General features: G+C 44.7%; 1 pseudogene; it reads right to left on the bottom strand.

Annotated features, from left to right (window-relative positions):
• Positions 1-7338: 7338 nt before the first annotated feature.
• Positions 7339-7839, bottom strand: LOC125755063 (60S ribosomal protein L29-like; annotated as a pseudogene).
• Positions 7840-16185: the final 8346 nt, after the last annotated feature.

Here is a 16185-nt window from a genome sequence, read left to right as displayed (position 1 = left end):
TGGCCTGAGTGGGGGCGGCCCATCCTGGGTTCTGTCTAATGGGCCCAGGACAGTAGCGCTTCCTCTCTAAGTGTACAGAGGGCTTCCAGACCTGGCTACAGCAAGAACAACACAGTCTCTGTTATGAAGAAAACCACGGCTTGGAAAAAAAAAAAAAAAAGCAGGGACAGGTCTGATTCATCAGGATGACTCATACCTGGGATCACTTCGCCTCTACTCGGCTTCCCGTGGCCTGTCGTGGCTTGTGTCAAGACCACAGGGACTTGAAAGGCAGCGAACTCCCTCTTGCAGGCTGGGGACGGATCCACCCGTCGGGGTGCAGAGAGAGCTCAGGGCAGCCCTCAGGGTTGCTCTGTCGGGGATGGGGACTCCAGGTGCAGGGGATGCAGCGGGCTGCGCTTGGAAGGGCCTCAGAAGCTTCCACACCCGGCTGGCCAGCTCGGGGCAGGCTCCGTGCATAGCTCAGGGACTTGCAGCGGTGGCCGGCTACAGGTACAGAGGAAGGCATCCAGCGGTTTCTTCTTTCTAGCAAGACCAGGGCTCGGGGGAAACGGATCTTCAGGTGCAGAGACGGGCGGTAATTATCCTGGCGAGTGCGCCGCGCTGCCGAGTTCATCCCTTTACATATAAACCCCATGTCGCCACTGCGATTACATCAGGCCGCTGGGAAGCCATGTGCGCGGCCTCTATTATCTGTTGATAGATTACTTTGTAATCACACTCATGTCGTTTTCTTGAGGACAAGAGGGTGTAATCTCCCTGCTTTGTGGGTCTCACATTTCTCGGTGAACAGCTAATCCCCATCCGGCGCACTGAGTGACTGGGTTGACAGAGGAGCCGGTGAATTTCCACCAACCCCATTAGGGGTCTTTGTACCCCTCCAGCAGACAGTTGCCCAAATTCCACCCATTAAAAAAAAGAATGGGCTAATTAAGCCTGCCAGCCTAATTTTGTGCTTTCTAATTTTGCCCTTTTAAATGCATCATAATTATCAGATGCAAAATACATTTTCAAATGCAGAGCCACTGACGGGTGTATTTTTAAATGTGCAGGGCTAAGACGGGAGTTAGCAAAGAAGCAGGCAATATTTTTAACTTGCATCGGGGCAGGAAAAGGCCATTGCCTCACTGATTCCTGCCGGTGAAAACAGCATTTGGAATGAAAACAGCATTTACTCCATGTGTTACTGAAATGGATGTTATTATGTTGCTGTCCCCGGCAATGCTGCTGGGTGACATGCCCTTTGGGGTGCACTTGAACAAGCAGGGCAGGGTGGTATGGGCACAGCCTGGGACTCTTAGCTTCATGTGAAGGTGGGGGATACACTCCTCCTCAGAGGCTGCAAGAAGTCAGGATTGGTCTAGGCATGAACTTGGAAGAGCTCCTGGTGATGCAAGCCCCTTCTTCCTATTATTATTTTAAGAGTTTTCAGTTGCCTTTCTTTGTTATTGACAAAGCCATGTACCTACGACCTTTGGTTACTGGAGCTTTTGGATAGAAATATGTTTCCTTCTCCCCAAACTACCCTGAGAGGCATTGTATAATTCTCTTTGAAAGGAATGTCGAAAACAAAAAGTGTCATAAGTGTGTTACGTATCGTACTACATTTAAAAGATATGAGTATTCTATTCAGGGTATGCAACCCATATAAACTGCATAATATAAACCAGTGTACCATAATGCATTTCAGTGTGTCTAGCATAAAAACAAACAAATAATCAGCCATAATAGCACATTAGCTTGGGACTCGGTGCCATGGAATTATTCCCTCTTTGAGTTTAAACTCCCCATTTCGTGAAGCCCTTCCTTTTACAGATGAGGAAATAGGCTCAGAGAGGGAGAGGGCATGTGCAAGTTTGCATGGCACGTAGGAGAGAAACAGGGTGGGAACACTGTGCTCCCAGGTCTTCTCCTGTTCCCCTCAGGACAGAGAACATTGTAACCCCTCCAGGTGGGCCCACTGGTCCCTGGATCCTGAGGTGATGTTCTCAGGGAAGGCTCACTGCAGGATCCTGGTGGACCACAAGAACGGCATCAAGGCTCTGCCCGTAGAGTTCTGGACGCTACTGGGCTCCACATGGACGTCCCTTCGAGTTAGGCATGGTAAAATTGATTACGTGAATGTCCACAGCAGCATTATTCATAATTCCCAAAAGGTGGAAACAACTGAGATGTCCATCGCCCGGTGCCTAGGCAAGCACATTTGTGTCGTATCCATGCAGTGGAGCATCATTATCCATCCATAGAAAAGACCGAGGTTCTGATACATGTTACAACATGGAGGAGCCTTGAAAATATGCTAAGTGAAGGAAGCCAGCCAGACACAAAAAGTCACATTTTGTCTGACTCCAGTTATATAAAATGTCCAGAATGGGCAAATTCATAGAGAAAGGAAGTATATTAGTGGTTCCAGGGCCTGAGGGTAAGGAAATGAGGAGTTAACTGTTCTCAAGTATGGAATTTCTTTTGGGGGATGATGAAAATTTTCTGAAATTAGTTAGTGGTTATAGCTTCTCAACCTTGTGAATATACTAAAAACCACGAATTATATATTTTAAAGGGTGAATTTTATGATATGCGAATTATGTTTCTATTATTTATTTCTATTATTATGTTTCTGTATTCCCCATAGAAATGGAAACCAAATATTCATTTCAATACTGATTTAGTGGTTTCTGATTTCCTATCTGAGCACCATCCATGGGTCCACCAGCGTGGACCTATGATGAGGGATGAGGGTCTACCTGAAGGAAGAGCACCCAAGGACAGAGATGATCAGCCAAGCTCAAGAAAGGCAAGGGTTGTGTTGAGGTCACAAAGGCCAATGTAAGAAATTCAATCAGCAGGAATGTGTTGCCTCTAAAGCTAGGTGACCTGGATTAAAATCCTGACCATGCCATGCAGAGCTGTGTGACCGTAGGCAGATTACTCAAAACTGTCCTTGGATTACCTCATCTCTAAACCAAAGATACTGATAGCACCTACTCTGAGGAATTGCTATGGAGATTAAATAATGAATTGTTATTTGTAAAAGGCTAGAACTGGGTCCTGTGCTATGCAAGCACTATGTCTGCCTTTAGTAAGTAAGATAATTTTGCACCTGTATTAATTTCCTTTTGCCACTGTAATGACTTGCCACAAACTTAACAGCTTTAAACAAGACACATTGTTATCTTGAAGATCTGCAGGTGGAAAGTTCCAGAAGTTCTGGAAGTTTGAAATAGGTCATGGGGGTAAAGTGAAGTTTTCGGCAGGGCTGTATTCTGGAGACCCTCAGGGGAAATCTGTCCCTTTGCTCCTCCAGCTTCTAGAAGCTGCCTGCAATCCTTTGCTTGTTGCTTTGTGTCACTCTGACCTCTGCCTCCTTTGTTACATCTTTGACTCTGACCTTCTTGCCTCCCTCTATAAAGACCCTGTGATTATACTGGATCAACATGGATAATCCAGAACAGTTAAATCTGTAAAGTCTCTTCTGCTGTGTAAGATAATATATTCACAAGTTTTGGATTTAGGACATGGATATCTTTGGAGCGGCATCTGGCTGCCACAAGAATATATTATGTTATCGTACAGGTGGTTAGAGCTACGTACACTTAGGCAGGGGGTTAGGGAAGCCTAACCCTATTTAATTCAAATACACCAGTGGGTCAGGGATTAGAGGGCAGCTGGGCTGGCACCCTAAGGCTTATGCCCCATCATTCTAGTCACGCCCACATCAGTGCGGGGATGAGGGAGGAATTGCTTCTTGTGCAAGTACCTTCTGAGCAAGGGTCCTGGAGCTCTCTGTTCCCTCTGCCTAAATGCAGTTCCTTGCAGGCTTCCTTTACCTGTTGTCCCAGATGTCACCTTCTCAGCCTCTCCTTGCCCATCCTACTTAAAAATTGCAACCCATATGATCTCATTCAAATGTGGAATTTAAGAAACAAAACAAATAAGCAATGGGGGGAAAGAGAGAGACACAAACTAAAAAATAGACTCTTATCTTTAGAGAACAAACTGATGGTTACCAAGGGGAGGGTGGGAGAGGATGGGTGGAAGAGGTGATGGGGATTAAGGAGTACCCTTGTCGTGATGATACCAGGTGATATATGGAAGTGTTGAATCACTATGTATTGTACACCTGTAACTGACATAACACTGTATGTCAACTATACTGGGATTAAAATAAAAAACTTAAAAAACTAATAAAAATAAAAATACCTTGGAAGAAAAAAAGGATTGCAACCCACTCTAACCCAGCCTTCTACAGTTTCCCCCCGTGATCCCTGCCTCTTAGCATTCACACTTTTGTCTAATTCTCTCTCCCTCAAGTATGGGCTGGGCTTAGATTTTAATGAACAGAATATAACAAAAATGTTTGGCTGTCACTTATGAGATTACACTTATGAGATTATGAGACCATCATTTCCAACTGTCTCTCTCTCTCTTGCTCTTTCATTTGCTTGATCTAATGAAACCAGCTACCATGTATGAGCTGCCCTACAGAGACGTCCACATGGCAAGGACTGAGGGTGGCTTCTGGCCAACAACCCACAAGGAACCTAGTCCTGCCAACAGCCATATAAGTGAGCTTGGAAGTGGCTCCTGCTCTAGCTGTGTGCTGGGATGGCTACAGCCCCAGCCAACATCTTGATTATACCCTTCTGAGAGGTCTTGAACTGGAGGACCCAGTGAAGCCATGTTGAATTCCTGAGAAACTGTGAGGTTATAAATGCTGTTGTTTGGAGTCAGAATGTTTAGGGGTGATTTTTTTTTTTTTTTGCAGTGAGAGATAATTAATGTAATAGCCAAATATAAAGTGGAGGCCAGCAGGCATCATACTAATATATTTTTCACATAAACTTATTTGATCCTTTAAGATTGGTACTATTATTCTTCCATTTTAAAGATGGGGAAGTTGAGGCTCTGTAAGATTGTGGCTTGACCAGCATCCCGAGCTGGTAAGCGGAAGAGCCAGGATTCAGTCCAAGCATGATAGAAGTGAGCCACATTGTTTGGAATGAGCTGCATGGACAGAGTTGAGCCCCCAATTGGGGAATAGTGCAATTTCCTGTGGATTAACGTAGAAACCAGAGTATTTGGCTGAAGCCACCCAAACAGAGACCTCTCTCCTTGGGGTTGTCCATGGCCTCTTTTCATAAGAAACTCTCCCTGGCATAGTAATGATCCCATGGAAGAGCTAGCCAAGAGAGACTTGGTTTTCTGGGCATTTCCTTTGGATGCTTACATCAGGCTTCAATATAGCCATCAAGGGTTGGGAAAGGGGTTCTCCAGACTCCCATCTTTTCTCCCTGAAGCTATTTAGAGGGTCAGCTGGAAGGTCTACCCTAATTTAGGGGTCTACGGGAGGTGTGCAGATCTCAGAAGAGATCTTTAAGAGCCCCTGGAAGCAAGCTAAAGAGGAAGAGAACCAATAGAGTTCTTTTCTGCCTGCCTAAATTTATGCGAATCAGCGGTTTGTCCTCTAAACATGACTGTTTATCTCAGTTTCCTTTTGTAGCTGATTCAGTGACTGGAAGCAAGAACTGAAGTCGTGACCCCCATGTGAACTCTGCCCCTCTGAACTAATTTCTTTCTCCAAAACCTTGATACCTTGACCCCATCACCATTTTCCAGTGGAGGAACCTGAAGGCCCCAGTCTACTTGGCTCGTTGGCCAGTCATGAGAATGCCTTCCCACTCTGGTCCAAGACTCCTACTTGTCTTTGTACTGAAACTGACTTCCATTCACTAGCTGAGACATTCTTGGAGGTAAAAAGCTGAGGCCACACTCCTTAGCCCTCTGGAAAATGAAGCATATGGCTAATCACCTTGGTGTTCATCTGCACAGAGTCACGGTGTCAATATCTGCAAGATTTGGGTGGAAACCAAGTCCAACATTTTTCGTGTTACAGACAAGAAACTGAGGCTAGACAAAGGAAAGGATTTGCCTAAGATGACTTAGTTGGCTGCTGAAAGGACATATCTGGAGGGTTGCAGACACATAAGGATTGGGACATCCTGGTACAAAGCTCGGAAGGCTCACTCCACCAAGTCAGATATTGTACAGCTAAGAGGGATTCTTACATTCTCAGGCACTTTATAAATAGTTATCTCCATCTTTACAAAAAAAGTTTAAGGCCACAGTGGTTTCTTTTCTTTTTTTTAAGAAGTCACTGACCTACTTAAAGAATCTGAGGAAATATATGAAGACTCTATCCTTTGCAAAAATATATTATATTTAGTTTTTTTAAAAAGATTTATTTCTCTACTTTAGATAGATAGAGAGAGATTTGGGGGAGGGTGCAGAGGGAGAGAGAGTCCCAAGCTGAGCCCCATGCAGGGCATGATCCCAAGACCCTGAGATCATGACCCAAGCCGAAACCAAGAGTCCAACACTCAACCAATTATGTCAACCAGGGGCCTCCCAAAAATTATATTCAGTTTTAAGGGCTCCTTAAGGGTTTGTGGACTCAAGGCTAAAAGCATCTGCTTTTAAGTTAAGTATTATTGGGACGCCTGGGAGGCTCAGTGGTTGAGCTTCTGCCTTTGGCTCAGGGTGTGATCCCCACCTGTGGGATCGAGCCCCACATCAGGCTTCTTGCAGAGAGCCTGCTTCTCCTTCTGCCTGTGTCTCTGCCTCTCTCTCGGTGTCTCTCATAAATAAATAAAATCTTTTTAAAAAATAAGTTAAGTATTATTATTTTCCCCATATAAGAAATGAGCAAACTGATGCTCAGATAAGTTATGTGCTATGCCCATGCATAGCATGGCAATTTATGCCCTTAAATATAGATTGGCTGAGCTCCAAAGCTCAAGTCCATGCCTTCCCCCAGAATACACTGAGTTGAAATACCATGGATTCCAGAAAACAAATGTTCACTCATTCTTTACCCAATCAATATTTTTTTTTAAGCCTCTATGAAGTGCCTGGCAGTGGAATAAGGCATGGCACCTTGGAGAATCCAAAAAATTGTGCATGTTGCCTTTCCTCTCTCCAAGAGAGAACTTTCAACTGGGAACTCATGGCTGGCCTTCCCATCATGTTCTCTTTTGATAGAAGTGGAAGTACAGAGGTCCTCAGGGAAGGAGATGGGGTGGATGCCCTGCAGAGGGCTTTGCTGGCTGAACAAAGCAGCTGAGGAACAAAATCAGCCAGCAACCAAATGCATTCCATCGAAGTTGATATACGATGTGTGCAGATCCTACGGGGAGCATTCCATCCTCTTATTTATTATTATTATTATTATTATTATTATTATTATTATTATCATTTTTTGACAGATTCTGCCACAGTTTTCTTTGTACAAAGAGCATAGGAGGACACCAGCCCCATGCAGATAGAAGCCCAGGGGTCACACTAGCCCTCTGTCCTCACACTGGCAGACAGAAGCCTCTGCACTGGAGCCTGTGTGGGGGACTGGGCACCTTTGGGAGCCTGAGCTGCAGCAGGAGCAGGATCTGCATCCTGGACCTTGGTTTGAGCCTTGACCTTGGCCTTTGGCCGGCAGAGCCTGAGACCCTTGGCAATAAGGCACGAACACATTTCTTGAGCTTGGGGTGAAGGATGAGGCAAGTAGATGGAGCTCGAGGCTGCTTCCCTTGGGAATCTTGGGCTTCACCTCCTTGAGCTTGATGAGGGTCTTGACAGACTTGGCAAGTGCCCTCATAGCCTTGGCATTGATGGCCTGCTCCTTCTTTGGGCCCTTCTTTATGCGCTTCTTGACACAGCACATGTTCCTCAGGAACTTGGGGTCTACCCCTTAAGAGATTCGTATCTTTGTGACCTGGGTTTCTTGAGGCCATTTCTGTACCATTTTCGTGACTGGTTGTGCATGGTGTGGTTCTTGGACTTGGTCATGTCTACACCAAAGCCCTGTGGCTCCTGAAGTGCCTTAGACCGGAAGAGAAAGAGCTCATTCTGTTATTTTTATGATGAAGAAGTTAGGTTTCATCTCAGAAAGCCTATGGTTTAATAGGCTTCTTGTCCTGCCTTCTTTAGAGGGGCCAGGGGTGGAAACCTCATGCCACTTGATTGACCCTTTCCACCACTGTTCTGAGGATCTAAGTGACAACCGGTTAAAGGAAAGGGAAAAAGAGTCAGCAGTGGCAATGGAGGTCACCAGGATGACGCTCAGTCTGATAAGTGAAAGAGACTGTTAGTTTGTTTTTAAATATTTACTTAGGGACCCCCGGGTGGCTCAGCAGTTGAGCCTTTGGCTCAGGGAGTGATCTTGGGGTCCTGGGATTGAGTCCCACATCAGGCTCCCTGCAGGGAGCCTGTTTCTCCCTTTGCCTATGTCTCTGCCTCTCTGTGTGTCTCTCATAAATAAATAAATAAAATCTTTAAAAAAGATTTATTTATTTTAGAGAGAGAGAGAGAGAGAGATAGAGAGAGCATGAGCAGAGAAAGGGCAGAGGGAGAAAGAGAAATAGACTCCTCACTGAGCAAGGGGCTCCATCCCAGGGCCCTGAGGTCATAGCCTGAGTTGAAATCAGGAGTCAGATGCTCAACCAACTGAGCCACCCAGGCATACCGAGAGAGACAGTTTAGGATGGAGCAAGTCAGCTGGCCTGGTTTGTATAGATGACGTCGGATAATTCTCCTCCCTTCAGTTTTTGCCTGATTCAGTGACCTCTCCCCAGTCTCCAAGGCAGCTTGAGTTTCTCCTTGCTGGTCCTGGGATACTTCTCCTGGTTTCTGGCTACTAGGGTTTCCTCTACCTGTCCTCTCAGCTGCTGAATCTCTTTTAAAGACTCTCCAGTAGTCCAAAGATGACCCGAAAACCAGAGACCCTGTATCTGTAGATAATGTAGTTCTAGTTCCTTCTAACTAGCCTAGCACTGCACTGGGCTCTAGGGGTTGACGCTTGGGAAAACCTCGCTCCTGGAGGAGTACCATCAGAAGGCGTTGCAGAGAGGCATAGGGCGGGTGCAGGTGTGCAGAAGGACGCATGAAACTGACCAAGGTCCTGTGGTCAATTAACTGATGATATTAAAGCAAGTGGAGTTCCTGGTGGAAGTACTTCTCAGCATTCCCCTTGGCTTTGGTCACTCAAGGATGCTCCCAATTCTCTTGCATATTAAGAGCCTTGAGTTCTAATCCTGCCTCAGCCACCAAGTCTGTGTGACTTTGGACAGGTCACGTCTCCTTCTGGGGACCCAGTTTCTCCATCCACACAGTGAGTTGGGAGCACATGAATCACCTCTGTCTTTCTGCCCCCAAATCTAAACTTTTCTTTGTTTGAGATCTGAGAAAACACCCAAAATGATTTTCTTAAACTGAGGTATAATTTACATATAGCGCAACGCTCTCCACTGTACTGTTGACTCGGTTTTGACAAACACGTATACTTGTGTAACCTCACTGCCCCCAACCAGGACACAGTATGTTTCCATCCCCACAAAAAAGTTCCCTTGTGCTACTTTCCAGTCAATTCTCTACCCCAGAGGCAACCGCTGATCTGATTTCTATCACTGTATGTTAGTTTTGCATATTCTAGAATTTCACATAAATGGAATGGTACAGTATGTACTTTTGTGTCTGACTTCCTTCACTCAGCACATTATTTTTGAGATTCTCCCACATTGTTGTATGTATGTTTTTTAGCCCTTCTTTTCTTCTTTTTTGGCTGAGTAATATTCTATTATACAAATATATTACATTTGCTAATCCATGTTCCAGTTGGTGGACATTTGGTCTTTTTCTAGTGTTTGGCTGTTATGAGTAAAGCTGCTATGAACGTTCATACATGAGGCTTTTTTGGAGATTTTTGTTTTCATTTCTCTTGGATAAATATCTAAGAGTAGAATTGCTGTGTCATTAGGAGGGTGTGTGTTTAACTTTGTAAGAAACTGTTAAACAATTTTCCAAAGTGGTTTTTTACCTTTTTATACTCCCACCAACCATGTAGGAGAGTTCTGGTTTGCCTCACATTCTCTCCATCACTTGATGTTGACCTTCTCAGCCTTTCTAGGGAGTATATCATGGCTTGCAATGGTTTTTACATACCTTTTTATTTTTTTGCTTCCTTTTACTACTGAGCCAGAAGCAAATTATTATTGGGACCACATTGAAGAATCAAAGATACCACAAAAGTCATTGTAAAATGTCCACAGTCTTTTGTAGCTGGCTGGTAGGCCAAGGCATGCCTCATTCGATGACTCTTTCCATTCCATTTCTTTTCATAAATATGTATCAGTTGCCAAATATGTGTAAGCCCCTGGTCCTGGACTCCTATTAGAACAGTAAAGAAAAGTAGGACTGGATTTGTGCCCTCAAGGGCATTACAGGAGAGACAGAAACTAATACCAAAAATGTTATACCTGGGTGGTTGTATTGTGATGGAAGAGGCAAGTGTTTTGAGGGGCCTGTCTAGGGAAAAATAATTTCAATCAGGAAAGGAGAGATACGTTTTTGAAAATCTACAATGTAAAGCAATACTAGAAGTACCAGGGAAGAAGTGGGCAGGGAGGCTAAAACCTGGTTGTGCCTCCCTAACTTCCTAACTTGGCATGTAGTGAACATCCTTGAGACATGGGCACACTTGGAGTGATTTGTGGGGATTAGGAAGCCAGCCCAGTGAGTTTAAGGATCACACCGACAAGCTGGTGTCTGTGAGATGTGCTGGAGCTGCCTACAATGGATAGGGGCATCACTGTTGCTGAGTGCAGAGCATTAAGAGGAGGAGGTGGGGGCTGGATTTTCTCTCCAAGGTCTTGACCTGGAAAGTGTGTCCAGCATCTGAGGGAGGGATGCTTGGGCCTTCCTCAAGGGATATCTTACCGATATCCAAACTTGAGCTTCATCCCCTCTGGGAGGTTGGTGTTCTCCTAGGCCCTAAAACAGTGGTGGTTCTTGAAACACAGCGGTGAGCCCATTATGACTGAGCAAGTGTTGGATAAGGTTGGTTATGGTTTATTTCTCTGATCTGGCTAGAGTCACCCCACTAGAAAAATCCCATAGAATGAGGCCTATCAGAGAGAAGTTCATATTCCCTTTCTGGTTTCATGCTGATCGAGAAGTGGGCATGGGGGTGAGGAGGCGGTGGGCAGAGCCATCCTCCCATGCCTTCATTACAACATCCAACATTTATTGAGTGTGTATACTGTCAAAACTGCTAAGGACACAGAGGTGAAAGTTGTGATCCCTAAGCATACAGTTTATGCATACAGAAGGGTAAAATGATCATTGTGAAACAGGGCAAAATGTGCTAACACAGAGCCATGCGTTGGGAACTCAGGCAGGAGCACCTAATCCAATTTGGAGGTCTCAAGGAAGTGCTCCTAAGCTTCAATGAGTAGGATGGGAAGGGTTAGCCCCCAGAGAGGGCAGTGTGTGCATACGTCTGGGGCAGAAGGACAGCTTGGAATCCTCAGGGGGTGAAGTGGAAGTCATTCACTGGGGGATGGCACATAGATCGCTGGAGGTCTGGTGAAGTTTGTAAGCTCTCCTACCTTTGCACCACTGAGCTGTGCAGACACACTACCAATTTGCCCAAGTTTTTTTTCTGACCCGTGGTGTATGTGCTCTGTCGGTGTGTTGATTCTCTTGATTCTGTAGCTGCAGGCTATAGTCATTCTCGGTGAGAACAGTCCATTAGGTTTTGCTCCCACAGCTCATGATAATGGTCTATTTTCTGCTGCTGGACATCACACAGTGGCTCTTCTTTTGTAAAGTTTGGACTTGCTTCTTAGGAGGAGTAGAAAAGCAAAGAATGAGAGATCACATACAGAGTCCAGCAAAATTATTTGAGCTGCCACTGGGTTAGAGGATGGGTGTGAGGATGTTCAATCAGACTTCTGGCCACCCGTGTCAGAAATGATCCCAAGGCAGTTCTTATTCCTGGGAACAAACGGAAAGGACTCTGTGGACTGAAATGCTAAGGGTCCTCAGAGCCTACAGAGAGAAAGGACTTGAACCATAAAATCTCCCAAGTCTCCCCCAAATCCCATGTTAAAGAAGGCTTCTCTCTAGGCTAATGAGGAGGCAACTAGTTAGTCTGTTAGGGATAAGGAAGGGCAAACAAGCCCAAAGTGAAATCTGTACGTGTTGTTATGAATGGCAAGACAGGATCGCAACACACACAGAACAAAATAGCTAATTAAAAAGGAAGTGTTCAGGGACACCTGGGTGGCTCAGCGGTTTAGCATCTGCCTTCAGCCCAGGGCGTGATCCTGGAGTCCTGGGATCGAGTCCCACATCGGGCTCCCTGCAGGGAGCCTGCTTCTCTCTCTGCCTATGTCTCTGTCTCTCTGTGTCTCTCGTGAATAAATAAATAAATAAAATGTAAAAAAAATAAAAACTAAATAAAAAGGAAGTGTTCATTGCAACCTCCCATACTAGGAAGATATGATTCAACTATCGCTACATCATGATACCTGGAAGCTGGGAACAGCAATGTGTCTCTGTAGGAGACAGATTCTGTGGCTATCCAGCCCCGATTCCTCTGAGGATGGAGGTCCTGGTTTGGCTGTAGAGCTGGACGGGGAGCTAGACTTTGAATAGTCTGATCATCTCTCGTGGACCAATCCCAAGTGTTAAGAGAGAAGTCTCTATTTCAGTCCATGAAGTTCTGGATGTGTATGGGGGTCATGAGGAGGTAGGACTTTGGGAGTGGTCAGGAAATCAAGGTGCTTTCAGAGAAGAACAATGCATTCCTTTTCAATGACTGCTTCTTAACAGGATGGTCTCAGGACTAGCCCATGGCCCAAAAATCATGCGGTTAGAGTCACCTGAGATAGCTTCCTCTCCTTCACCCTCCACATTGAATCCATCCTCAATTAGCAAGGTCTGCTGACTGGCCTCACAGATACCTCACAGATAATGAATTCACTCAATCTCAGTTATGATGGTTGCAGCTCAAGCCTTCATCCTCTCTTGGCTAGACGATTCCAGTACTTCCCTAAATAGCCTTCCTGTCTCCAGTCTTGCCCTTCCTCTCCAGACTAACTTATGCTTTGGGGTCAGAGAGATAGTTTTAGAACTTGAATCCTACTCTGCAACACTATGACTCAACCCTCTGATATGTACGGAGGACACAGACTAACTTCCGTAGCTAAGGTCACAATATCCTCCCTGATCGAACCTGGCCCACCCCTTCAGTTTTCCTACCCGCTCCATGCTACCTCCTAGCATCCCTCACTGCACAGCTGTTGGCCACCCTCATTACTCCTTGCCTCTATGGTTTTACTCACCCAATTCTTCTCACTGTGATGTGTTTCCACTCAAGCCAAGAAAGAATCTAGGGCACCCTGGAACCAAAGCTCTCGTTTCAACGACCACAGAGGGCACAGAGATTTGTTCATGCTGACCTTCCTCCCTGACCTCTTGATGGGGTACCATTGAGCTGAAAGCAACTTTACCTCCTCACCTTTCCCAGTGTTGGCCACAGGTCAACAGGCAGAAAATAATCCTTGAATGAGTGAATGGCCATGGCTAGTTAGCTTACACAGTTTATCCTTAACCTCAGCTCATGAAGCGGGTGATGGATTTTACCGAGACGAGTTCAAATCCCTCCACCATCATTCTCTAGCTGTGGGCCCTGATCCTCTGCCTCCTCATTGTTCTCCTGTGGAAAATGGCAAAAACAATTGGATTATGATGAGAATAACCGGAGAGAACATATGCCAAGCTGTCACCACAGGGCTTCACGTGGGCTCTGTAAATAGTTCAACTCTTGTCATTCTAACTATCATCACCATTATTACAATCAGCAGGACTCCCTCTTCAGATTTCCTCTCGACGCTGTTTTTTCCCTTGATTTTCTGGATGGCATTTCTTCATCTTGACATCATGGGATGGCAGTGGACAGACCAAATCACATATAATATTTTCCTTCTCATCATCGGCTAACAGAAATGCCAGCCTCCCTGAGATCCCATCTGGGTTCGTCACCAAAAACAAGCATGGTTAGTGGCAGGCATTTTGAGGGTGTGCATAGAAAGGAGAGGAAGAAACTAAGCCCAGAAGTCTCACTCACTCTAATAAATGCATAGTATAGATAATGCACTATGTATGTACATACGTATGTATGTATTTATTTTCTTCTGAATATGTTAGATCTCCGCTGAAGGTCTGACTTTGGTCTCTGGCCCAAAGCAGCTACCGAAAAGGGGCTATGACCTCATTCTGTAGTCTTGCAGTCTCAGTAAGAAACCTCATTTTTCAATTTAGTGAAATCCAAGAAGTGATTATGTGTAAGAATCCAGGGAAGGGCTCCTTCTATTCACACTTGTTACCACATCCAAAACAAACACAGCGATGCCTATTAACATCCAGGGTGTCAACTCGTGTGGGGGTCCTTAGAAACCCAGAAGTCTCCACCGGCAGCTTCCATCAAGGCTGACTACACTTAACTTGTCAGAAAAGGTTGAAAGATTTACCGGTTTAAATCCCTTCCATGGCCTTCTGGTCTACTGTTGTTCTCTGACCTACCACAGACCAAAACAATCATTCTGTTTGTCAAACTCACTGTTGGCCATTGTGCAAGAGCCCCGCGTTACTCAGGAAAGATCTTCAGAAACGATTATGGCAAATCCTGTTATTGGTGGTTGTCTCTTCTTTTTGTTCAGAACTTTTCTCAATCTTCTATCCATCTTCCCCTTTAAGATTGCACAGTATCTTATTTGAAATAAGGGGAGTTGTTCTGGATTTATAAAACGATATCTGGGCTTGGTCTCACATTTTTTTTTAAGAGAGGATAATTGTGGATTCAATTTGTTGCCAAGCATTGTACGAGATACTTAACTGTATTGGAGTATCTTTTTATCATCATGATAACCTGAAAAAAATGTTATATCCATGAAGAAACTGAGGTTTGGAGAAGTAATTGAACTTGCTAAGGTCACACAAATAGTAACCAGTGGAGACGGAATTAAAAACCTTTTAGAGCTTAATCCAAATTCCACACATTGCATTACCCCATCTTTTTTTTTTTTTTTTTAATACCTCTGGGATTTTGTTTCCTAGCTACAACTCTGAGTGAGTTTTTCCATGGTAGAGAATATAGTCAGGGAAAAGTCATAGCAGTAGAGAAGAAAGCCTCCTGTCTCTCTATAGGTTGAGAAGACATTTTTGGGGGCCAGAAGTTAAATAATATCTACTCCTCATCAAAAGGGGGAGGTTTCTGGCAGTGATGTGGGGGAAACGACCTGCGGAGATTTCCTTTTGAGTTGTAGAAGATAATGTTCTGTACCTTAAAAATATATATAAGATCAATTCAATTATAGCACAGGACATAAAAATTTCTTTACAGGTGTACTCAAAGATGATTGACTGCATCTCTGAGGACGAGGGGTTCTGTTAAAATAATCATGCGTTGGCATTCTGATAGACCCTGAGCTTCCAGAATACTCTTGCTTACCACAGAGACGGCCCCTAAGTCTTCTCTTGGTAACATGAAGAGTCTCCCTTGGGTCTTAAGGCTGGCTGCTGCCAAATCTGGGTCGCTCCTACCCAGAAGAGACTGTTCCCAGATGGGATCGGTGTGGTTGCTTCTCTGCCAACAATAGTTGCTGAGAGATTTGTTACTTCCAGAATCTGGAATGATTACCTTTTAATTGCATTTCATTACAAAAGACTAGGTCATCAAATGCCTTCTAGGTACTTTGTGCTTCGTTTTAGGTACCAAGGTATAATCTGAAGTATAAATAATGCAATTTTCCCTTTTGGAAATCATAACTAGTCCACTGTTGTATACCTAATGAAGGCTATGGCTTTGCTGCTTGTGAAATAAGTTGTCCTATCAGCACTGGAGTTGTAGGTAACCAAAGAATCATTCTTGCCCCAGCAGACAGCGTTTGGCCCTAAGCAATCTGTGAATAATTAAGCAACAAGCACAGCTGCAAGTTCTAAAATGTTCAACATTTAATACATGTTAAGTAACATGCCTTCCTCCCATTGGAGAAGGCAGGGGCTAGACAAAATAATTAACTAGATTTAGTTCCTCCTTCCTCAGACTCATTTTGACGATTATTCTGTTCACAGACCAGTATTTAAGAACTGCCCTCTCCACCGAGCCGGCCCACGGACTCGATAAAACTTGACTGTTGCGAAGTCCCAAATCTGTGAAGAGACTTTGTGAAGTCCCAAATCGTCTCTGGACGAGCCGCACGAGCAGCGTGGGCTACTGCAAGACTAGGGGTTCTGTACCCACTTGTCCAGTATTTGCTGGGGAATCATAGGTGAACCCAGCGTATCTGTCTT

This window comes from Canis lupus, chromosome 5, assembly GCF_003254725.2.
Source record: "Canis lupus dingo isolate Sandy chromosome 5, ASM325472v2, whole genome shotgun sequence".
Taxonomy (NCBI): Eukaryota; Metazoa; Chordata; class Mammalia; order Carnivora; family Canidae; genus Canis; species Canis lupus.
Note: the sequence above shows the minus strand (reverse complement) of the source record. Positions and strands in the feature narration are given on the sequence as shown.